Source organism: Jaculus jaculus, chromosome 3, assembly GCF_020740685.1.
Source record: "Jaculus jaculus isolate mJacJac1 chromosome 3, mJacJac1.mat.Y.cur, whole genome shotgun sequence".
Classification (NCBI taxonomy): domain Eukaryota; kingdom Metazoa; phylum Chordata; class Mammalia; order Rodentia; family Dipodidae; genus Jaculus; species Jaculus jaculus.
The window spans coordinates 132,826,298-132,851,027 of record NC_059104.1 but is presented as its reverse complement, the minus strand read 5'-3'; the positions used below and the strand labels follow the sequence as shown (position 1 = coordinate 132,851,027).

The 24,730-nt window shown below is 41.1% G+C and overlaps 1 protein-coding gene across 3 annotated transcripts in view; it reads right to left on the bottom strand.

Moving 5' to 3' along the window:
- Window positions 1-24,730, bottom strand: part of Apba2 (amyloid beta precursor protein binding family A member 2) — a 279,036-nt gene that overhangs the window by 71,217 nt on the left and 183,089 nt on the right. The gene's annotated exons all lie outside the window — the stretch shown is intronic.

Genomic DNA, 24,730 nt, shown 5'->3' with positions numbered 1-24,730 from the left:
CTTTTCAAAAGACATGTGAACACAACGAGGAAAGATTTTAAATTTTCAGTCTCATGCTTCAAGACACACACATTGAAACATCACATTTTACCCAAATTGATACCATGGCCATGTCAATTAAAAATTAAAATTGTGGACTGGCGAGATGGCTTAGCAGTTAAGCGCTTGCTTGTGAAGCCTAAGGACCCCAGTTCCAGGCTCCATTCCCCAGGACCCACATTAGCCAGATGCAAAGGGGGGCGCACATGTCTGGAGTTCATTTGCAGTGGCTGGAGGCCCTGGAGTGCCCATTCTTTCTTTCTCTCTATCTGCCTTTCTCTCTCTCTTTCTCTCTGTCACTCTCAAATAAATAAATTAAAATAAACAAAAAATTAAAATTGCATAAGTAAGTACATTTTGGAGGACTGAGTGAAGACCCATGTAGAAGGAAAGCTGGTATTATATAGTCTTTATTTTCAAATACTTTTTGAACATTTTTCACCACAGAAATAAATATACTAAAGGGACTGGAGAGATGGCTTAGTGGTTAAAGGTATTTACTTCAAAAACCTGCTAACTGGAATTTAAATCCCCAATGCCCATGTAAAGCTGGACACAAAGTGGTGAACCCATCTATAAACCCAAATGTTTACAGCCATGTGAGACAGAGTGAGGAGAATACTGAAGCTCATGGGCCAAGCTACTCTGGCAAAATCAATAAGAGAGATCCTGTGATCCTGTCTCATCCAAGGTGGGAGGAGAGGACCTATGTGTGTGCACAGACACAAATAATAGAGGGATGGCTTAGCAGTTAATGTGCTTGCCTGAAAAGCCAAAGGACCCAAGTTTGGTTCCCCAGGACCCATAGCCAGATGCACAAGGTGGCACATGCATCTGGAATTTGTCTGCAGTGGCTGGCACACCCATTCTCTCTCTCTCTCTCTCTCTCCCTCTCTTATAAATAAATATATTTTTAAGTTTATAATAAATTTTAAATAAATTATATATAAAGATAAAAATTAAACAAATCTGCTGCTCCTTGAAGTGTATTTAAGTTCTCTCTTCTGCAGACTTGTCCTATCTTCTCCACTTTCCTCCATCCATATCAAGCATCCTTGACTGAGGTGCCACTTTGCAGAAACTGTGTTGGCTGAGCAACCTGTAGAAAGGCTCAACCCTCTCAAATGCAGAGCCTCATCAGGGAAGGTAGATTCCTGGCAAGGAGGCAAGAGGAACAGGTTGGAGCTTGAAAGAATCATGGGAACCCATAGGTTTGTGTCCACACTGGGATGGCACTGCCCACGATGCTGCACTTTATCCACCAACCAGCTAGGGTCACAGGGAAGTTGTTAGTGGGCACATGACACATGGGACTTCTCTCTTCTTCTCACCTCTCTGGTCCTAGCATGGAAGAGATTTAGGGGAACAGAAGGCTGGGGGAATGGTAGCTGGTAAAGGACCACCACAATCCTTAAGAGAAGGCAAGGAGCTAAAGTTCAGGACAAAGGCATTGAGACGGTGATGAAAAGTCTTCAGTGTTTGTTTTATTCTTTAAGTAGTATTTTAAAAATACAAATGCTTTCTTGTTTGCATCATAGTTACTTATTCTATTTCTTTCTGAGAAATCTCTTTTTCTCTCTCTCTGTGCATGTGTGCATGTGTGTAAGGTCATAGGCATTCACATTGAGGTCAGAGGACAGCCTGTGCTGTCAGTTCTCACCTTCCATCTTGTTAAAGGCAAGGTATTTCATTGCTCTACACTATATATGCCAGGGTAGTTAGTCCGTGAGCGTCCAGGGATTCTGCTGTCTTCACTTCCCATCTCACTATAGAAGCACTGGGTTACAGATTATTGTGCTGCCACATGTGGCTTTATGTGGGTTCTGGGGATCCAAACTCAGATCATCATATCTGCCCAGCAAGTATTTTTATCCACTGAGCCATGACCTCAGACCATGTTACTTATTTTTAGAAGAAGCATGTTCCAGTTGTCTAGTTAATAAATAACTTTCATATTTAAAACCTGGGTAAGATGGTAATTTTTTATTAATTAGTTTTGTACTCAGCGAATACAGTCAGTTTGGTACCATTATTAGGCTCATCCGTGACCTACCTCCACCCCTTGGATCCTTCTTGTTGAGGTATATGGGTCATGCATTCTGGAGTTAGCCCACAGTTATGGGTAGGATAAATGTCTCTACATAGGATGGTAATTTTATGTTATATTTATTTTATCATAATTAAACAAAAATACAAAAAGAAACGAACCTTGAACAAGAACAGCATGGAAAACAGAGAAGGGGCTGAGGAGAGATTTAGGTAGTGGAACAATGGAATCAGGCACAGGGAGTGAAGACCGAGAAAGAGCTATAGTGTCAGCAATAGCCATGTGCCAGGCTCCGAGTTCTTGACCCTGTACATCCTCCTCTTAAGCCTTGTCTTTCAAGGAGTTCAAAAACTAGAGCCTTCCACAGTGCCCAGCACAGCGCCTTGCCTGTAGTAGCACCCAAAACATATCTTGCCATGAGAATGCCTCTGCCAGATGACCAATCACAGGACTAGGAATATTCACAAAAAACCAAGGCAATAACTATTTCGTCCAATTCAGACACTCAAGTGGTTGAGCACACTTACTGATGCAGACACACGTTTACAATATGTGAATTTACACCAGAAAAACTCACCATTGATAGCACAGCATTTATCCCATCATCTACAGGGGGTTTACAAGTAGCTATCCTTTAGTAACAGTGCTAGGACATCAACAGGCTCGTAGTGCTTCTGCAGACAGACCACAGACAAATAAGATGGCCTTCAAAGAAAATGACACTGTAGTGTGTGAATATTGTCTGCAATCATTTCCTTCTCAAAATGAAGCTACCAAGGCAATTCTGAAACCTTTTCCTAAGTAGAGGAAAGATGCTTACCATACACCAAGACACTGGCAGCCTGAGGACCCAGGAGCACTGAGCTGTTTCTATCCATAGCATCACTTTACAACAGATCTCATACATGCACAGGGATAGTTAACCTCAGGGATAGGCTATAGAAGTTAAAGAAGGAACACAGAAACCCCAATTCCTCTGCACACAACTTTCAGAAAGAGCATTTCTCAAACGTTCCCTCCAAATCACATGTTAAAGGCAGCATCTAATGTGTGCCCAGAGATGTCAGTGCCCTGACTGTCAGGATGACAGGAGAATGGTGTCAGTAGTTGCCATCAGGGGCTCACATACTCCTATTCCATGGGGAATTGGCAAATGCTACAGCATCTTGTGTCTCCCCAGGGATCAACACCACCAGGCATGCATACCATAAGTCAGTTGTCCTCTGTGTCTAGGGTTACCAACCACAGTTCCAACCAACTGTGAATTGAAAGTACTTTTGAAAAAATGGAATCTGGGGCTGGAGAAATGGCTTCGCTGGTAAAGTACTTGCAATGCAAGCATAAGAACCTGAGTTCATATCCCAAGAACCCACATAAAAGGTGGGCATGATGATACATGCCCATAATCTCAGTGCTAGGGAAACAAAAACAAGGGGATGCCCAGGGCTTCATGGCTAATTAGTCTAGCCAAATCGGTGGACTCTAGATTCAGTGCAAGAGCCAGACTCAAAAAATAAGGTGGAGTATGACTTAGAAATACACTCAATATCAAACACTGGTCTCCACACACATACATATGTGTACACACATACACATATACACACCACATACATATGCAAAAAAGTTAAAAAAGACGCTTTTATTGTGCAGATATTTTTCTTATCATTATTTCCCATTGTAAAAATTATTGCTCAGAACTCACATTATGTTGGCTAATGTAATTTATCTAGAAATGATTTGAAGTACATGGGAGGATGTGTGTAGATCCTATACAGAGGCTACACCAGGGTGTCCTACCTTCTGATTCTACAATATGACACTGTCATCTTCTAGTGTCTTGGGCCTCATTCATAACTATCCTGGGATACATGCAACCCACGAGCAGCAGGTTGGATACACCTGTGCTATACCATTTTATGTAAGGGCCGCAAGAATTTCATATGGGAGGAGGGTCCTGAAACAGATGCCCTGAATATAGAGAGACAACTGTATTCACATCATGCTAGAGATAGCCTGAATTACATAGTACCTCTTACTGTCTTCATCTCAAAATTGATGTGATTTTGAAAATAAATCTGCCTATGCACTTAGACTTTTGTATACTCACACTAAGTAAACCAATATAAGAGCTGAGGACTAAACTATACACTTTACAGTATATCTGTGGTAGTTTGAATAGATGGTCCCCAATATATTCAGTTTTCTATTGTTTGTAGTTTGCATCTGCAACCTGGCTGGAGGCAGTGTCACTGGGTAGATCTTAAGATGTGGTGGTGGGTTTCAAGTTACAATGTAAAGATATGCAAAGTGTGCCTTGCAGGAGTTCCTGAAGTGTGCTGTGGCTTTTGGCTTTTAGGCTTGTGCTTCTCTCTCTCTGTCTCTCTCTCTGCCTGTGAATGCAGGCCAGCTTCTTCTGCCATTTATGGAACTTCTCCTGGATCTATAAGCTTCAATAAATATCCCTTCCTCCATAACTGTGCCTGGTCTGGAAGTTCATCTCAGCGAACCTGAAGCTGCCTGCTACAATATCTATAGTTCCCAATTCTATCGGCATGTTGTTCAAGTGTTGTTTTATTTATAAAATTTGGGCTGGAGAGATGGCTTAGTGGTTAAGGCACTTGCCTGTGAAGCCTACGGACCCAGGATTGATTCTCAAGGTCCCACATAAGCCACATGTACAAGATTGTGCATGCACATATGTCCGGAGTTCAATTGCAGTGGCTAGAGGCCCTGGCATGTCCATTCTTTCTCTCTCTAATAAATAAATAAATAACAAAATTGTTAAAAATTTATTTGATGCTGACGATTAAACTCAGGACCTGACTAAACTCCCCCTGACCTATATTCCCAGTCCTAACCATGTTTTTTATTTGTGGGTGGGGAGAGAAAGAAAGCAGGTGTGTGTGTGACAGAGAGAGAATGAGTGAATTAATTAATTAATGAGAATGGGTATACCAGGGCCTCTTGTCTCTGAAAACAAACTCCAGATGCATGCACCACTTGTGCTTCTGTATTTACACAAGTTGTGGAGAATCAAACCCAGGTTGACAGACTTTGCAGGAAAGCATCTTTAACTGCGGAGCCATCTCCCCAGCCACCTACCCAAGTTTTTACAGCAAAACACTAATATGGTATTGCAGGAGAAAAAGAATAGGGTGACAGTTTCTTTTCCACCAGTTTTCTGTTTTCTCTCCAAGCTTTCATTTAATTTCATTAGAATTTATTCCAGGTACATAACACTACCAGCCAGAAGAAACAGTAGACTATAATTCTCAACACATTGCTCACTTCTTGCCTCATATATATAGTATTTATTTCCTAAGGTATTTGTTGCAATTTTATTTTTATTCTACTAAAATAATTGTAGCTTTGCTTTCTTTAGCTATGGTAGTTGCAAGGTAATACCTTCGTGCTATAATATGGTTTCCACTTTCACATGGAATATCTTTGCTGGGTATAATATTCTTGCATCATTATTTCCCACTGTTTGCTCAGGCTGTCAGCTATCTTCTATCTTAGAATCTTTTAGGTATACAGTTCAACACTAATCTGATTATTTTTGCCTTTCTACAAAATTGATTCCTTGTCTAGAAACTTATTCCGTTTTCTCGCTAAGAGTTCAGAAATTCCATCAGGATTTGTCTCAATAAGTATCTTTCTTTCACTAATCTCCTAGAACTTGTTTAGTAAGCCTTTCCCATATCAAGCCTATATTTTACAGTAGCTACAAGAAGGTTCTTGTTATTTCTTTTTTCTCTGTCACACAGATCTTTTTTTTTTTCCTACTACCTCTTTAGCAAAAACAAAAACCATACCCTTTTCTCTGGATCATACCTAAAGAAAACTGGAATCTCTTAGGTACTAGCCAGACTTTAGGATACTCAAATGTACAGCAATGTTTAGGCACCACTAATTTGCTCAGTTATCTCAATGTCCTTTATTAAACCGACCATTTTTTTCTCTGTAGCATGATCAGTTGAAGTTCCATATACCAGGAAATCTCTTAGTCATAGACATACTAGAATGGCCAGTTACCTTCATACCTTTCTAGAATCTCCTAGACTTACAATAGGAATATATCCTGATAACTTCATCATAATTCAACAATTCTGTAAAGTAAAATATATTTCATAATCTAACCTAATGATCATCATAGCTGAGCATGGCCTATTTCAAATATCAGAAGGGGAGGGGAGGGCAAGGAGATAAAAGAAAGATAGGAAGGAGGTAAGTGAGAGAGGGAGGGAGGGAGGAAGAAAAAGAGAAAGGAAGGGAGGGAGGGAAGAAGGATGGCAAATGGAAAAAGAAGGACCCCTAGTCATTCTTGGTGGTAATGCAAGCTGGTGTAGCCATTGTGGAAACCAATGTGAAGGTTTTTCAAAAAACTAACAATAGAAACCAGGTGTGGTGGTGTGTTTCATGCCTTTAATCTCCATGTTTGGGAGGCCTAGGTAGGAGGATTGATGTGAGTTTGGGGCCAGCCTGAGACTACATAGTGAATTCAAGTCAGCTTGGGCTAGAGACCCTACCTTTAAAAGCAAACAAAAAACAAACACCTAACAATAGATCTACTTTATGACCCAGCTATACCACTCCTGGGCAAATACCCCAAAGATTCCACACTCTACTTTATAGATACTTGCTCAGTTTTCTTTATTCCTGCTCTATTCCTAGTGGCTAGGAAACTGAATCAGCTTCAGTGATGGATAGTGAATATGTGGTTTATACATACAGTGCAGTTTTATTCAGATGTGCAGAAAAATGAATGGATGAAACTAGTAGTAAAATGGATGGAACTGGAAAAGGTCATACAGAGTGAGGTAACACAGGCTCAAAAACATAAACACTGTATATTCTCTCTTTATGAAGATTGCAGTTTAAAATTTCTATGTTAGTGGCTATAAGTCAGTGTCTATGCAAACCAAGAAAATAAATAATATTTTAATTACAATGGATTTTGAGGGAAAAAATAGAATGTTAAATAAAGACAGGATTCATATAACTGGTTTTCCCATTTGCCTCAAGCCACAATATGATTCCATAGGTGCTGGTAAGAATCTTGCTCTTTTAAAACATGTTTTTACCATTAAATGCAACTTTGACATCTATCTGGCTAATGAAAGCTCTGCCTAGAGTTTAACATCACCAACTTTCTAATCTGCTTCTCTTTCCCATGGATACAAAGAGAAAATGACCAGTGGCAGCCATCTAAGAAAGAGCCACATCTTCAAAGATTGCAAAATTACAATTTTTCATGGAGAGGGTTCCTCCTGCTAAAGATGAACTAGAAAGTCCTTGTTTAAATTTAGAGGTGCATTTATTGGGAAGTCTTGGGCAAGATATTTAATGAAGGGATGATTTCCCCTCTGGTAAATTGGAAATGGCACACCTGCCTGAAGGACTTGACAAATTTCAGTAGAAGAGTTTAATTAGTCTAGTTTCTATTATTGCAATGAAATGCCTAGGGCTGGGTAGCTTCATAATGAAAAAGAGTTAATTTAGCTCACAGCTGTTGGGGTTCAAGGCCAAGACACCAGCTCAACTCACCTCTGGTAAAAGTCTAAAAGCAGATGGCATCAACTTGATGGGGGTGGGTGCACCACAGAAGAACCAACACCAGGTAGGGGGTCTGAGCAACCCGGGGACCAGGACTTCACTTATTAACAACTTGCACTCTCAAAAATGAGCACAGGATCCCATAAGAAGTACCTTAATCTCTTCTGGGAGTAACACTCCAAATGATATAAGGGATTCTGCCATCTGCATCTTCTAATGGGTCCATCCATCACCTCCCCCCATCACCACATAGACCAAACTTCTAACATATGGCCCCTTAGGGAAGAAGCAACTTCACACCATAGCAGAGTGACCAGTGCAGGCCTGAACTCCTGCACAGAAGTTAAGGAAACTTTCAAATGAACTGTTAAGGGAGACAATGAGAATGCCCAATTCGAAGCGTGCCTTTGGTGGCTCTACCAACACAAATGGAAGGGAGTGATTGTGGTAGGGAACATCTACCCTAGCTGTATATGAGTATCTCTGCAATGGACCTCTCCCCCTAGTAGAAAATCAAAAACTTCTCTCACTAAAGTGTTTCACCTAATTTGGTAGGCACATGCCTACCTGGGGATTGTGTGGAATTTGTGGCCCAAGATTCTGAGTAGGTGTGAAAAAGTCCAGACTGAAGCTGTAGGTGGCTCTGTTATCAGAGTCCCTAGAGCTGCACCTGTAATCCCTGCCTTAAATGGATGTTTGTGGGTCTCTGCTGACTTCAATAGCCTACGGGGTGGGCTTGACATCTACTAAGTAATACAATAGACTTCTCTCTCTGATTAGCCTGTCCAAGCCTCTTCCCAAATTCATGGGGACAGGAAAGAAGGACAACCCACACAGACATTTTTCAAATCCTACTTCTGGGTCATTGTCACTGCTTCCATTAAGGTAGAGCTGGATGGCCCACAAGGAAGGGGTTGTCCAGAGAACGGCAGAAAATCCCATACCAACAGGGCAAGGTATGGCCAAAGGGAGGTAGGGCAGAAAGGTAGGCAAAATGTAGGTGGGTTGAAATGATCCTTCAAAGAAATGCTTCTCTAACCGGCTTTATACTTTCTTCTATGGCTTAAATATGTCTCATGTTCATGGTTGGAAACCTCTTCCCCAAAGTTTTATGTTAATGGTATTTGGAGGTGGAGGTTTAAGGAAACAAACTGAATTAGATGGGTCACAAAAGCAAAGCCCCATGATGCAGCTTTATAAGACCCCTACCTGCACAACTGCTCTATCTCAGTGTGTTTCTCCCTCCACCATATTATTTAGGAAGCAGCAAGAAGGCCCTCACCAGATGCCAAGGCCCTGCTTTTAGACTTCCCAGCCTCCAGAACCATAGTCAAGTAAACATCTGTTCTTCATAAATTACTCGTTCTGTGGTATACAGTTAAAGCAGCAGAGAAGAGACTAAGACAATATTTAACGAAGTTCAGCCCATGTGTATTCCAGCAAGGCACAAACACATTGCCTGCTGCATGGAAGCAGTCTGCAGCATGCTGACAAAGGCCTCCACTTCTAACACCTCAGTTTAAAAGCAACTTTTCCAGGAAGCCCTTTAATGCCTGAAGTCAGCGTCTGGTGGAAAGAATTCAATTGCTTCCACTGCACAGCCTCTCTGGGGTACATCTGCTATGTGGAGACAGCTGCCCTGTAGGAGGCCGTGAAGAGCTTCCTTTCCCACATCGGGAGCAAGTGGAGATGTGAGTAATCTAACATATCGCTTGCTACACTGATGTGGGCAGATTTTTGTACCCAGGAGGTGGCTGTATTTGAGGACTCATTACTTTCTGGCAATAGGAATTGTGATCTGTTGCTCTGTGCACTTAAAAGAAAATAAAGAGAAGAATGGATGCCCAGTGATCCAATCAAAGACAGCCGCTGAAAGTTTTGTGGTATATTTCTCTCCAGTCTTTTTTCTATGCATCTCTTTTACATAGCTAAAACTGTACAGGCAACTCTGTGCCCTCTTTTAGCATAACATGGAAAGGAAAAAAATCTCTCCTCAAGTATCATTTCAATCGCTGTATCCTATTTTCTGGCTGAATAGACAATCTGTTATAGAGTGAATGTTTGTGTCTTCTAGAGATTCCTGTGTTGAAAGCTTGATTCTCAATAGGATGTCATTAGAAGGTGCAGCCATTGGAAGATGAGATAATAAAGGCAGAGGCTTCATGAGTGGGACTATGATGCTGCCCTTATAAAAAGGATGCAATGGAACTGCCTTAACCCTTCCACCATGCCAAGACAGTGAGAAGGCACCATGTATGAACCAAATATACTAGCATCTTAGACTTGACCTTAGACTCCCAAACCATTCTCCAGAAACGCATGCTTCTGCTGGAGCTCCCACACCTGCAAGACCTTTGTGGCAGCAGCCTCAGCTGCCTAAGACATCATTTTCCACTGAATACATGGGCAGTGTCCTGCTCTTACACAAGAAATGATGCTGGATGCTTCCTAAGAGTACACTATAGGTCATTCTTCTCACTGCAGGGACTCCATTGAGGACCTTGTAAAACTGTTTATACTGCATATAGTGACAGCCTGTGAAGGAATGTGGCCAGTAGAAAGTTAACCCAGTGGGAGCGGGGGATTGGAGGGCTGCATCGCAGAGCATGTGCGCAAACATATTGTGGTCTTTTCCTTCTGATTAATCATGTTAAAGATAAATTCTTTACAACAGACCATCTGGAAAGCAATTCAAATGTACAGGAGAAGCATGATTACCTGCTACATGTCCAAGAAAATGAGACCCTCTGTCCAGACTCAATTAATTCTACCAAACACAGTGCATAAATCAGTTGGAAACACAGCCTCTGACAGTGCTCACCATTCTCCCCCTGAAACACCCTAATGAGATGTGGGAAAGAAAGGCTCACTGTCAACAATAAAGAGCTGCAGTGTCCTTGTTATACACCATGCTTGCTTTATGCATGGAAAAATAGCATTCACTGGCTCTGAGAAGAGCTTGTAATGTAGCAGACCGACATGAAAAATAGCTATTCAGCCACCATAATACAGGCTGCGTGCTATCATATCACATAGATGAGATATGGACTCAGCCAAATTGTTGCCGACACCACTCTTGTCTTCCAGTTTGGCTTCACATGTTGTAAAGATAATGTTCTTTTGTTCCTTTCAAATATAATTTCGTTGCTTTGACTACACGTGATTTGCATCAAGGCAGTCCTAGAGTGTGTTTGTATAATCAGCTCAAACACTTCAGACAAAAGTCATTGAGTATTTCCTTTCAAGATCACAGGCCACCATGAGCTCTGAAGGGCAGGTAATAAATGAGTCTTCTGGAAACCAGGTTTATGCCCAGGGCAGTTAAGAAAGCCCTTGCAGGTTTGCTTAGGGTCACACATAGGTGAGAGTTTTTTTGAAATATGGCAGTGACATGAACAAGAGTGTTGAGCATACATAATACCTTCATGAACAGGATTTTGGTTAAGCCAGTGTTCGCACATCCAAAAGACAATTATATGGCAACTGAAATATTTAGAGTGTATTGTATCCATTCATTATTATATTTATTTATAATAAAAAATACTGGATGAGAGCTGGAGAAAGACTCAGAGGTTAAAGACACTTGCTTGCAAAGCCTGATGGCCCAGGTTCAATTCCCAAGTACCCACGTGACACATGCATCTGGAGTTTGCAGTGGCAAGAGGCCCTGGCACACCCATTCCTTCTGTCTCTCTCTCTCTACTTGTAAACAATATATGTGTGTGTGTGTGTGTGTGTGTGTGTGTGTGTGTGTATACACACACATACATACATACATAATTATTGGATAAACAAAAACTCACTAAAATGATCTTTGAATTATGGTACTATACCATTTACTTCCTGTCTTTCTTCATGTCTGCAGATGTTAATCCATAGCCAAACATGTTTTTAAAAACAAGTGCCTCTGTAGGAACTTGGAGCCTTGGGAAGAAAACTGTCAGGTGATATTTCTGCAGCAGGAAGCATGTAGGTCCCAGAACTTCTTGGGAGAGGGTGGGTCAGGGTTTGAACTAATTTGTTCCTCCTAGGATTTCATTATGCTTGGCTAGTTTCCCCACCACAACCTTATCTTAGAATGAATCAGAGAGGATGGTCTGGTCTAGAAATACAATTAAAAACTACTGTTAGGCTTACACTATCAAGCGGCCCTCAAATCCAATTAGAAAGCAGCTGCTAATCCCCAAAACAGTTGTCACTAAAGCCCACGATTAGGGAGGTCATAGGACCTAGGAGGGAAATCTACTATGGCTGCTTTGCTAAGGTGATATGCTATGCCTGTCCAACTGCCTTCTAAATATTTATGTTTATGCTCATAGATTAGTGCTGCTCTCAATTTTTGTCAGAGAAGCTTCTTTCTGCAGCAGGCTGTGGAAACTGCAGAAACTCATAATTGGTCAAAGTGTGAGAATAAGTGACTATTGAGTGCTTAGTCATAAATGGGGCATTTATATTGCCCTCTCCAAGGCTCATGGAACATCAAAGAACAGGGGATGAAGTGAATATAAGAGCCAAAGAATGGGGAAGAGTGCTGTGGAACACGGTCTTCTAAACATAACATGGCTACCACACTCATAAATTCAGAGCAGCTGTGATGACCTGCACAAAACTAAGCCTATCTACATTACATCATGGATGGGAAAAAGATTCATGAGGCCCTACCCCTCCCTGAGAAATTATGGGCAGTTAATGGTTGCTAAGGAAGGAGAGAGATTTTCTGAAGTTGTGTAGTCGACAAGCTGCCCACACTCTGGTAAATAGCCCCCCGACCTATGCTCATACAATCAGTCCTGATTAAACTCAGTGGGCCACCATGAAAAGGACATCAAGACTCTTCTTAGGGCTTTTCTGCTTCAGGTACATGCATCCCTCACTTGCTCTCCCCCTTCCCCACTATCCCTCTCTCTCTGTTCCTTTCTCTCTATCATTCTCTTGTTCTTTCTCCCTGGTATGCCTTTTCTCTCTTACTCTTTTCTCCTCTCTATCCCTCTCTTGTTCTCTTCTCTTTCCTCTTCACCCTCCCATTAAAATAAAATCTTAAAACCATGGAAAAAAGACATCAAAGCAGAAGTGGGACTAGCTGGCAAGACAAAGAGGTTCAGCAGGAGTGGGGGGGGGGAGAGAAAATCATTTCTATACACATATAAAATTGTCAAAATAAATGTTTTTAAAAAGAATTTATGTGGGATTCATATGACAAAATTATAGCTCTTGCCTTTTATCAAATCAGATTTTTTTTTAAATTTTGTTTATTTTTATTTGTTTGAGAGCAACAGAGGGAGAAAGAGGCAGAGAGAGAGAGAATGGGCACACTAGGGCCTCCAGCCACTGCAAATGAACTCCAGACACATGTGCCACCTTGTGCATCTGGCTTATGTGGATCCTGGGGAACCGAGCCTCGAACCGGGATCCTTAGGCTTCACAGGCAAGCGCTTAACCGCTAAGCCATCTCTCCAGCCCTATCAAATCAGATTTTAGTGTACAAAAATACCACATAACTGGGCTGGAGAGATGGCTTAGCAGTTAAGGCACTTGCTGCGAAGCCTAAGGACTCACGTTCCACTCTCCAGGTCCCATGTAAGACAGATGCACAAACACACAGGGTTGCACATGTGCACTAGAGGGATCTGGAGTTTGGTTGCAGTGGCTGAAGGCCCTGGTGTGCCAATTCTCTCTCCCTCCCCCGCCCCTCGCATAAAAAAAGCAATCTGTGGGTTTGCCTCAGAGAAAAAGCATGTCCCTGTAGGGTCAGACTAATTTTGTGAAGGTATTGTTTCTTTGCAAATTTACTGAATAAAACTATAAAAATATACATTTAAAAGCAAGCTACTGTCAGGGGTGGGAAGAAGCTCAGTCAGGAGAGTTCCAGCCTCACCAGCTGAGTTTGAACCCAGAACCTAGGTAGAAATGCCAGGCATAGCAATGCGTGCTTGTAATCCTAGTGTTAGAGAGATGGAGACACAGAGATCTCTGGGCCATATTAGTCTAGCCTAATTGGTGATCCTCATGCCAAAGACTCAGAAAAGGTCCATAGGAAGGGGTGGGGGTGGCTGAGGAATGGACCAGTGGGTAAAGTACCTGCCACATAAGCATGAGGATCTCAGTTTAGATGCCCAGAAGCCACATAAAAATGCAAGATGTAGGTGCTAGAGAGATGGCTTAGCAGTTAAGACTACAAAGCCTACAAAGCCAGTGTACCCAGGTTCAATTCCCCAGGACCCACGTAAGCCAGATACACAAGGGGAACATGCATCTGCAGTTCATTTTTGGTGGCTGGAGGCCCTGGCACGCCCATTCTCTCCCCCTGCCCACGGCCTGTTTCTCTCTCTCTCTCTCAAATAAAGAAAAACAAAAAAGTTAAAAATGCAAGGTGTGGGTTGGGATGATAGCACAGATGATATGAATGCTTGCTGCACCAGCATAAGCACCCGAGTTTGATATCCAGCACTCATATCATGTCAAAAACAATAAAGGTAAAAGAAAACTAATAAATTAAATTTAAAAATAAAAAACAGGGGCTGGAGAGATGGCGTAGCGGTTAAGCGCTTGCCTGTGAAGCCTAAGGACCCCGGTTTGAGGCTCGGTTCCCCAGGTCCCACGTTAGGCAGATGCACAAGGGGGCGCATGCATCTGGAGTTCATTTGCAGAGGCTGGAAGCCCTGGCGCGCCCATTCTCTCTCTCTCCCTCTACCTGTCTTTCTCTCTGTGTCTGTCGCTCTCAAATAAATAAATAAATTTTTAAAAAAACAATAAAGGTAGATAGGTTGTTTTCTGTCCTCCACGTTCCTGTGTATGTGTACCCCTACACATATTAACAAGCACACACACCTATACACATGTTAGTCCTTCATCAACAGCTAGACTCCATGAACAGATATTTCCAGTATCCTGCGTTGTAGTCTAAATTGAAACCAGCATCAATGACAGGGGGTACTTCTGGATGCTCCCTGTTACCTCTAACCAGTAAAACCAGATCATTCTGTTCCACTTGAGGTTCTGAAAATAGGAGTGGTTTGCCAAAGTCCTGTTCTGTATGGTATATTTGTTCCTTCATCTGTTATTATACTCTAGATCTTGAATGTCTTCAAAAGGCCCATGTGCTATAAGGTTGGTCTCCAGTTAGTACTACTAGAAAATGATGGAACCTTTAAGAGATGGGGCCTGTGGGAAGTCTTTAGGTCACTGAGGGTATGCTTCAAGAGCACTGCAGGACCCCACAGCCCCTTTCATGTTCCCTATTGTATTTTCTGGCTGAATGTGAATAGCATTACCCCACCAGGAGCTTCCACCCTGACATGCTGCCTCAACATGGGCTGGAAGCAATAGGTCAATAAATCATGGACTACAGTCGCTACAACTGTGAGCCAGAACTAACCTTTTCTCTTTATTAGCTGATCACATCAGGCATTTGTTCTAGTACTGGAAATCTCACTTTGGCAGGGTGCAGATAAGCAAAGGCCCAGTTAAGATGGCAGTTTAACAACACGCAACATTCCCAAAACTCACCTTTTTCTCAGTGTGCCCGAGAAATAGGAAGAGCTTCTGCACTTAACAAGCCCAGCTAATAACTAGCCTTGCCCACATCTATCCCCAGGAACAGAAAAATGTGAGAAATATGTCATCTCCAGAGAAGGCAAGCCACTTGATCACATAGTCACAGACTTTAAAAGGATTATTTGTGCTGGACATCCTGTTATTTTCATGTAGTTCTATAATTTTCAAGTGCATGCACCACAATCAGGATTCAAAAGAACCTAGATATATGGCATGGGCTTAACTGTGCACCCCACACCACCACAAATACATATGAAGTTCTAAACCCAGAATATATGAATGTGACCTTATTTCAAAGTAAGGTGATGACGGATGGGACTTACTGATATAAGTTCATGTGGATGTTCCCTAATCCAGTATGACCTGTCCTTATGATAAGAGAAGCTCTGGAGACAGGTACAGAGATCTGCGGGAGAGGCTAGAACAGGATCTCCCTCTCAGAGCTCATAAGGAATTGACCCTGCCAACACCTTAATTTTGCTTTAGCTTGCTCAACTGTGGGCAGCACTGCATTTCCGCTATCACCCAGGCTGCGCGTTTTGTAGTAGTACTCCTAGCAGACCAACACAGTACATAAAGATAATGTGCACGTGGCTTAAAGTTAGGAGTCCTGGGGGAATTCTCCATAAATAGTGGGGGAGTTCATCTTGGATCTGACCATTGTTTCAGCTATTCAATTTCCTTTGTCCTTCCACACAAATTTTAGAAGCCATTTCTCAATATCTATTTTTAAAAAGCCTGTTGGGCATTTGATTGATTAGGATTGCACTGAATTTGTAGGACAACCTGGGAGAATTTACAGTTTAACTACACTGAATCTTCTAATGTATAAATATGATGAATCTTTCTATTTATTTAGGTCATCTTTATTTTCTCTCATCAGTATATTGCACTTTCTAGCATACATACTTTGCACATGCTTTCTTAATTATAGTAACATCCCCTAAGAATAATAATAATTTCTTTCCTCCTTCTTTCTCCCTTCCTCATATTGAAAATATTTTTAACTGGCTATTGATATTGATTTTCATGTAAAAATATCTCTGGTTGTTGTACATTAATCTTACTAAATTTATTTCTTCATTCTAGGAGCTTTTTAAAGTACTTTTGTGTCTGTGTATGTATGTATGCATATGTGTGCATGGCAGAAGCAGGCACATGCCATGGTGCACATGTGGAGGCTGTTATTCCTCTCCCTCTTGAGACAAAGTCTCCCTTGTTTTTGATGCCAGATAGGCCAGTAATAGGAAATTAAATTCTGGTCATTAGGTTTGCAAGGAGGTACCTTTAACTGCTGAGCCATCTCCCCATCTCACTAGGAGCTTTTTTTTTTTTTTTTTTGTAGAAGGCAAGAGATTTTTGCAGACAATAATTCAGCCTGCCTAAAGAACTGGGTTAATTTATTCCATTACCATCTATGTGCTGTCCTTTCCTTCCTCCCTCCCTCCCTCCCTTTCTTCTTTCCCTAGCAAGGACTTCCTATTGGATGTTGAACAGGGGTAATGAGAGCCTTAAAACCTAGTCTGTGTCCAATCTTGAGTAGAAAGCAGTCTTTTACTACACATGATGCTAGCTATAAATTGTAAATTTTGTAGATAACCTCTTAGGTGGAAGAAATTTTCTTCAACTCTAGTTTGCTAAGTTACTGTAATAAGAAACGCAAATAAATGCTGAACTTAGGAAGATTTTGATCTTCTGCTGAGGTCTTCTTCACTCTGCTAACATGCTGGAAAACAGTGATTATCTGTTGAATTTTGAGTTTTGTTTTATTTCTCAGTCTTGTTTTATGTCAATTCTTTAAGTAAAACAGACACAAGCTCAGGCTTAGGGTTTGCATTTGAACCCCCCCAAATAAGCCCCATTTCTGTAGGAATGTTACAGGAGCTGGATCAAGTCACACAGTTCTGACCATGGGGGATGAGGTAGATATGTGGCCCAGTGGGACTGCAGCAGGAGCATGGATTTGGTCTCATCCCAAGAGGTGGCTCTGGAAGTAAAAACATACCAGAGGCAGTCTCAGAATCCCAAGTAATTACAGGTACTTCTGAAACCATTAGGAACGGGAGCTGCTGAAACAAGCTGTGTAAGTAGGCAAATAAAAGATTGAATCATGATATTAGAAACAGAAAAGTTTCAGTAAATGTGAGGAAGACCTGGAAGACAAGAGAATGAGTTTTACCTCAGGAAATACATCTATAAGGACTATAACTCCGAACAACAGTTGCCTCAGCTGGTATAGATATCAAGTCATACACAGAAAAGGGTAATAAACTGGCTTTTATAAAAAGCCTAATATAGTCTAAAATTATTTTGCCTCTGGATGGGTAACATTTACTTCTCCACAGTTGTTGCAGCCCATCATTGAAGTTCTAGTCACACAGGTACGGCTTCAAGGGCCCTTGGGTTTGGGTTCTTCATTTGCCAAACATCACTTCGCATTTTGTGCACATGGTAGGCTGTTGCCCCATGTGGCTAAGAGCCTTTTCTTAGAGTCTTATACATGATGCCAAACAGGCAGGGAGGTAGTTTCTTCAAAACAGTGATTCTAATCAGAGTCATTATGAAAGAAATTCCTAGATCATATTAAATCTATTAGTCATTATGCATTTGTAATGTGTGTGTGAGAGAGAACTGGTGTACTAGTGCCTCCAGCCACTGTAATAGAACTCCAGACACATGTGCCAACTTGTGCACATGTACAACCTTACAAACTTGCATCATTTTGTGCATCTGGCTTATGTGGGACCTGGAGAGTCAAGCATGGGTCCTTAGGATTCAAAGGCAAGCACCTTAACTGCTAAACCATCTCTCCAGCCCTCATTATGCATTGTTTAAACAATATTTTATCTATTTATTTGAGAGAGAGAGTGGACACACCAGGACCTTCAGCCACTGCAAACGAATTCCAGATGCATGCACCACTTTGTGCATCTGGCTTACATGAGAACTGGGGAATTGAACCTGGATCCTTAGGCTTCGCAGGCAAGCACCTTAACTACTAAGCCATCTTTCCAGTCCCTAAAAGCCAGTATGATGTGGTCATTATATATGCATATGAATTTTCTTATATATGACATTTACAAGTGACACATAAGTATTACATCTGAGGTTCAAAATAATAATATAGGTGTTAGGCAAGGAAACAAGGTATAACAGCTAAGATTCAGCCATCCTGTCCTGGGATGTAACAGCTGATATTCTGTCCTGGGATGTAAATGCTAACTAGACCCTGACTGCATTTGTTGGGGGAATAAGATACCTGACACTTTTGCCTGCTAGGGTGCCTTTCAGCTGTACAATCTTTAACTCCCCAGGAGGGCCACATCTGCATTAATAACACTTTCAAGACTCCCCATGTCACCAAACATGGCTCAGACATGTAAATAAGTTAACTCCAGTATAAGTGAGACAACTGCAGTTCTGATATTGCCCAGACCTACATCAGACACTAATGTCCTTATTTTTATGGTCTTTTGCCTTTAAAAACACTGTACCCCTCAGCTTCTTCACTGAGAGCATTTTCTGGCATGAGCTCCTCTCAGTTGCCAGCTTAATAAAAAGGACTCCCAATTGGCTTCAAAAGCATAGTGGTCTGCAATTATCTCACATGGAATAACATAGGTGTTAGGTAAGGAAGCAAGGAATGTGTCTGTAGAGGTAAGGAACAAGGGTTAATGGAAATTTCTGGAAATAAGATTTAATTTAGGTAAGATGGAGATGGGAAGTACAAGAAACTAGTTTTGAAGTAATACTTGGAATAGTTTTAAAATTGAATATGATAAAAATTAAGAAATTAACTATTTGGACGTTTAGTTACTTACAGGCACATTGAAATTTTATATAATTGGGCCCTGTTTCTATTAGAATAAGTTTATAGCAGACAAATAAAAGTTTTACCCAATGGGAAAATACATAAGAGCATAATATTTAAGAAATCTATTATTGTAAAGAGATATTTTATCAAATAAAATAAAGGCTTTATCAGATGGAAAACATAAATTAACATTAGCATATAACTTATCTATGCGGTCCATTATTGTAACAGAATCAGACATTTTGTAAACTTGTTTGTTTGTTTGTTTGTTTTTTCTTGAGGTAGGGTCTCTCTCTAGCCCAGGCTGACCTGGAATTCACTCTGTAGTCTCAGGCTGGCCTTGACTCACAGCAGTCCTCCTACCTCTGCCTCCTGAGTGCTGGGATTAGAGGCATGTGCCACCATCGCAGCCAGCACTTGCTAAACATCTTAAGCGTAGAATTATATTTAAGAATACTTGGGCTGGAGAGATGGCTTAGCAGTTAAGGCATTTGCCTGAAAAGCCAAAAAAACGGGTCTGATTTCTCAGGACCCACATAAGCCAGATGCACAAGGTAGCACATGCATCTGGAGTTCGTTTACAGCAGCTGAATGCCCTAGCAGGCCCATTCTCTCTCTCTGTCAAATAAAATAATGAATAAAATAAACAATTTATTAAAAAAATACTTGAATTTTGACCTTAGAATTTTAACAATATTTAATATTATATCCATGTTATTTTTTGATTTCACTTTGAAATATATTTTAGCCAGAAATTTAGTAACCTTTTTTTAAAAATTTTTTTTCAAGGTAGGGTCTCACTCTAGCTCAGATTGGTCTCAAGCTCATAGTACCCTTCCTACCTCTGCCTCCCAAGTGCTGAGATTAAAGGCGTGTGCCACCTCACCTGGCTTAGTAACTTTTTTACAACCCTTTGAATTCATCAGCACACATTATATGTTCTATAACAATGGAAGTTTCCTGCTTTGTGACTGTCAGTAAGAGAGGCAAATTGGATTCCAGGGTGACAAACTCCTTTTTCTTCCAATGTTTCTTTCCTATGGCACCTTAATTTTATACCTTTCTACTCTGTCTCGATTCCAGCTATTCAGAAAGCTGAGGTAGGGGTATCACAAGTTCAAGGCCTCCTAGGTGACAGAGTAAGACTGTCTCTAAATCCAAAGTAAGAGGTGAATCTTAGCATTTGAGAGACCAAAGCAGGAGGATTACCAGGAGTTCAATGTCAGCCTGATTACATAGTGAGGTCCAGGTGGCTACTGAACCAGAGTTCACTTTGTTAAACTTCCTGCATCAGGTAATAGTCACCTGGACCAAGATGACAAATGTCGAAGTCAAGACTGGAAGAGGGCTCATGGAATAGGTGTGATTTAACAACATTTCCTTAGGGCTAGACAGTGTCTGACAGCAAAATGAATAGGCTAGCTCTTTGAAGAAGAGCAAACTGTTGTCTTAGCCAGAGCGTTGTTCCTGCCAATGGTCTCCTTGGATACATTGGAAAGGAGCATATACTATGTTGAACAACTTCATATTCCTAGATAAGAATTGTCCAGAATTGAGATATAAGCCAGTAGACTCATTTTCCCTCTCTTGAATAAATTCCCCTTCTAAAATCCACAAACCCATCCTCAGCACAAGGGCGGCAGCCAGTAATGCTAGATTTAAAGAAATACCCAGGATGGAGAGATGGCTTCATGGTTAAGGTGCTTGCCTGCAAAGCCAAAGAACCCAGGTTCGCTTCCCCAGCACCCACGTAAAGCCAGATGCACAAGGTAGCATATCACTTGCAATGGCTAGAGGGTCTGGTGAACCCATACTCTCTCTCTCTCTCTTTCGCTCTATCTCTTTTTCCCTCTGTCTCTTTCATATAATTAAATAAAATAAAAGGCATGGTGGTACATGCCTTTAATCCCATCACTAGGGAGGCAGAGGTAGGAGGACCTTTTTTGCTGCCGTGTTTCTTGTTTGTTTGTTGTTGTTTTGCTTGGTTGGTTTTGCTTTTTGTTTTACAAGGAGGTTGGGTCTAGCTCTCATCCATGCTGACCTGGAATTCACTATGTAAGTGTCATTGTTTTGTTTTTCAAGGTAGGGTTTTACTCTAGCCCAGGCTGACCTGGAATTCACTATGCAGTCTCAGACTAACCTTGAACTCACAGCTATCCTCCTATTTCAACCTCCCAACTACTGGGATTAAAGGAATGTGCCACCATGCCTGGCCTAATTGTTGAATTTTGAATCCTATCTGTGTATTTCTAGGATTAGCCTGTTTGGGATGCATTAGCCTTAAAAACTGCTTGATTCACTTTGTGGAGAATATAATTTTTTTTCAAAATAGGGTCTTGCTCTAACCCAGGCTCTGTAATTCACTCAGTAGTCTCAGGGTGGCCTTGAACTCATAGTAAGCCTCCTACTTCTGCCTCCCAAGTGCTGGGATTTTGCATGTACGTTCATGAGGAATATCTGACATAAAATTTTCTTAAAATATCCTTTGTTTCTGATATGAGAGTAATGCTGCCTTCATTATATAAACTGCCTTTTCTCTTTTCAGAAATGATTATGGAGGATGTCATTTTTATTCTTTACTTTTCCCTAAAATGCTTGGTAGAATTCAGCAGTGAAACCATTTCAGCCTGAAAGTTTTGGAAGTTTATCATATATAGAGAGAGAAAAAGAGAAGGAGGCAGAGAGAGAGAGAGAGAAAGGGTGCACCAGGGCTTCTAGCCACTGCAAATGCACTCCAGACATGTGCGCCCCTTTGTGCATCTGGCTAATGTGGGTCCTGGGGAATCGAGCCTTGAACTTGGGTCTTTAGGTTTCACAGGCAAGTGCTTAACCACTAAGCCATCTCTCCAGCCCTGGAAGGTTATTTTTTCACACAAATTTGACATTGTTAATAACTATAGGAAAATTTAGAATATCTATTTTTTTATTTTCCCTCACAATTTTATTTTCTGTTTCCCCCCCCCTCTCCATGTGTGTGTGTGTATATATGTGTGTGTGTATGAATGTGTGTATGTGTGTGTGTGTGTGTGTGTATATATGTATATATATATATATATATATATATATATATATATATATACATATACATATACATATATATAGTATACTTGTAGCCATTATACGATTTCTTTAATAATTTCAATTTAGTACATAATTTGACTGTATTCCCCTACCATTACCCTCTTTTGTCCCCTTCCTCGGCCCCAGTCCACTGAGCACCTCTTCTTTCCAAGAAGTCCTTCTTCTGTTTTGATGTCTCTTTTTTGTCTTTGCCTGTCCTCTATGTCAAAATGTTGATGGGTTCAATATTGTGCAAGTCTTGTGAGGGTGACAACAACCACAGTGAGGTCACAAATGCACCATTTACTTCATACCTGGAGGACAGTGCTCCAAAGAACACATTTCCAACCTATGGTTTCTACAATCTTTTCCACCATTTTTTGCAATGTCTCCTGAGCCCTGAAGGACATGACAGAGATGTCTCATTTAGCACTGCACTCTCAACAGCCTCTCATTTCCAACACCTTGATGAGTTTCAGTCTCCTCAGAATCTACTGCAATCTCTATAGAGTAGCTTCTCTGGCCATCAGTGAGAACAGCAGTAATATTCTTTCCACCACCTCCTCTGTGATGTTCTCTGAGCCCCAGCACTTACAATAGAGATACCTAGTCCAGTGCTAAGCACTGGTCTTCTCGTCGCCTTGATGACTCTTGGGTCTCTCTGGTATTCACCACCATCTGCATAAAGAAGTTTCTCTAGCCAAAAGTGAGAATAGCCCTGATCTATAGACATAAAACCCAACCATTTAGAGGGTTATATAATGGGTACAGAGTATCCATTTAGAGTAAGAACAGTCATGGCTCCCCCCACCATGGCTTATGACTTTCTAAGTCTTTTAATTAAGTTATCAATGCCACACATGGATCACACCCATCCCATGGTGTAGGCTTCAAATCCAAATAGGGAGCAGTTGGCTACCCCCATACCTGACCTCCTCCTTGTATAACAGCTGACAGAATGCTAGAAAAAGTCAGGCTGCATGCAGTTCAATGGGAGAGACAGAAATCACCAGTAAAGATACCCAACACTGCAAGCCTTATATTTGACCAGCCTGGCCAAATGAGCCAACAAGTACAACAGTGGCATGTCTGTTATGGGGGAAACCAATCACCTTCTAATATGACTGGAGGCCTGCTCCATGGGAGAGAATACATCCCTGATACTGAAAACCTACAGCAGGGGTAGTCATGAGCCCTAGGGGTGTAACATCTGCTGGGATCTGGCTAAATGTATATCCTATGCTCACAAAACTGCCCAGTAAGTACTTCTTTTAATATTCCTACCCATATATTAATGCTACTCTCACTTTTGGTTACAGGACCTTCTCTTTTCAGATGGCAGTGACCTTGGGATAAGTAAGAAGGCACCATGGTTCTGAGAAGAAGTGACAGAGGAGTTCTCAGCACTGAAATATCTCACTCACACCTTCCATGGCCCAGGGTCCATTGCAGAAGAGGTGGCAGAAAGAATGTAAGAGCCAAAGGAAAGGTAGGACTCCTTACAACATGCTCCACCCTCACAGTTCCTGACACTGCCTACACATGACCATCATAATAGGAGGAAAAGATGATGATATCAAAATAAAAGAGAGACTGATTGAGAGGGTGAGGGGATATGATGTACAGTGGAGTTTCAAAAGGGAAAGTGGGGGGAGGGAAGGAATTACCATGGGATATTGTTTACAATTATGGAAGTTGTCAATAAAAAATTAAATAAATGAATTGGTCCATTTTTGTTTCTTTTTTTTTTTGGTTTTGTTTTTTATTTTTTATTTTTTTTGAGGCAGGATCCCATTCTGTAGGTCTAGATTAGCCTTGAACTCATGGTGATCCTCTTATCTCTGCCTCTCAAGTATTGGGATTAAAAGTGTGTGCCACCATGTCTGGCGAATTCGTCCATTTTTTAAGGGGGAATCTTAGGCTGACTAAAATAATATAAAGTTCCCTCAAAACACTATTTTAGTTGTAGGTCACAAATATTAGCATATTATCATTTAATTTTGTTCATCACAAAGTATTTCATTTCTTTCGAGACTTCTTTGAAGCATGCACTATTTAACAATATGTTGTTTAGTTTCCTAATATTTGGTAATTTCTCCAATATCTTTATGTTACAATTTCCAGTTAAATCCTTCTATTATCAGGAAATATACTTTGAAAAATTTCAATTCTTTTAAATTTCTTAAGGCTTGCTATAATAGCAATAAAGTCTGGCCTATATTGATGAGGGTTCTACATGCACGTCAGTAAAACAGTTTCGTTGGTGATGGGTGGAGTTTTCTTTAAATGCTCATTGGAACATTTTTGTGGGTAGACTTATTCATCTCTTCTGTATTTCCACTGTTTCTTGATCCATCTCCTCTTAGGATTGTGTAAGGGTTAACAGGGTCTTTATCTTTTCCTCCTTGCAGTTCTACCAGCCTTTGCTTTGTTTATTTAAGAGCACTTATAGGAATATGCTTATTTATTTATTTAACAGAGAGTCAGACAGGGAGAGAGAGAGAATGGACATGCCAGGCCCTCTAGCCACTGCTATCCTGGTGAATGCAGAGGTAAGCAAGAACTCCCGCCTCAAACAAAATGGAAGGTGAGGATGAGGGCGGACATCAGAGACATACATACACACTGTGGCACCACATGCGCGGTCCAAATACACATAC